This window comes from Numenius arquata, chromosome 7 (genome assembly GCF_964106895.1).
Source record: "Numenius arquata chromosome 7, bNumArq3.hap1.1, whole genome shotgun sequence".
Lineage (NCBI taxonomy): Eukaryota > Metazoa > Chordata > Aves > Charadriiformes > Scolopacidae > Numenius > Numenius arquata.
In genome coordinates this window covers 53,352,822-53,354,153 of record NC_133582.1, presented here as the reverse complement: position 1 = coordinate 53,354,153, position 1,332 = coordinate 53,352,822, and positions in this window count along the sequence as shown.

The window sequence follows — 1,332 nt, the reverse complement described above, 5'->3', positions numbered from 1 at the left end:
GTAACCATGGGAAGTCTTATTACTGTAGTGTACCTTGTGAAAGCACTGCAACTTGCTGCCTGCCACGCAGCTACCACACCTCCATTAAAGGCATCAGCCATTGATTTTCATACAAGAACGCCTCAAAACGGACCAAGAGCGAGCACACCAAGAAAGAAGTCAAAAGGGTGGAGGGGAAAAAAAAAATCATGTGTTGGCAAGAACTTAGGAGAGCCAGCAATTTTCTAGGACCTGCCCACAAAGTCACCTCGTTCATACAGTGAGGCAGCACTGGACGTCACACAAGGTAGTTTGAAAACTATTTGACCTGGTACGTTCAAGCAATCTGCCAGGCAAGTCACTTTGGCTGTTGATAAATAAATCACTTCTGGCTACATTAACTGGAATAACTTCTGCTGCAAATCAACACTAGCTGCAAAGCAAGAACACAACTGTTAAAAGGGACAGTGCGGCTTCTGGCAAAACGGATTGTTACCCAGGAACACCCTTTCATGTCCCACTTCTCTCTATTCCCACTGGTACCGCTGTATGAACCAGAGGACAACCCAGCACCTCCCTCAGGAAGGAAAAAAGGTAACAGCACCACCACAGGATTTCACTCGCATCACGTGCTCTGCTTCAAAACACAGCGAAACACTAAAGCTACAGCGAATGGACCGTTTCGGTCTGTTCTCAGCAAATCATGCTGAGGACAATCTTTCACAAATGTGGTCAAGCTGCCAAAACAAACCGACAGCTCCTTCAAAACTCCCATCTGTGGGTTTCGGGGTCTGCTTCTTCCCCACAAGCAGCGTGACCTCATCCCCAACACAGTATGTCCATTCATCATAAAACTGAAAGAATGCCATCTTCTTCCCCACACATTGACAAAGTTCAATTCCTGCTAATTTTACAATATTAAGTTCAATTTCTCACATTTTCCTAAACATTTTTCAGCACCTGAAGCACAAGTAGTAGCGGTAATTGAATAAAATTAAACTTTCATTGTAAATAATACAGAGAACATAAAGTCTGTGTAGTCAGAACCCGAGTACTGACCTCTCTTCACCACCACTTCACAAATGCAAGTCATACACTGTAGTTTTTGGGGGGTTTTTTTTGCACCCATACTGGTTACCAACAAGTTATGTTGCCTTTCACATCCTTCCCTCGGTTTGCCGCAGAAAGTGTTTGCTGGGGACAAGCTGGGCCCGGTACCAACAGCCTGTTCCTCAGTTCTTAATACACCGAAACATACTGATCAGCAAGGTTACTCTCACTTTGGAAACAGAGAGTCTATAAAACCAACTTCTTAGAAATTAAGAGAGGAAAATTATACATCGTCTACAAATT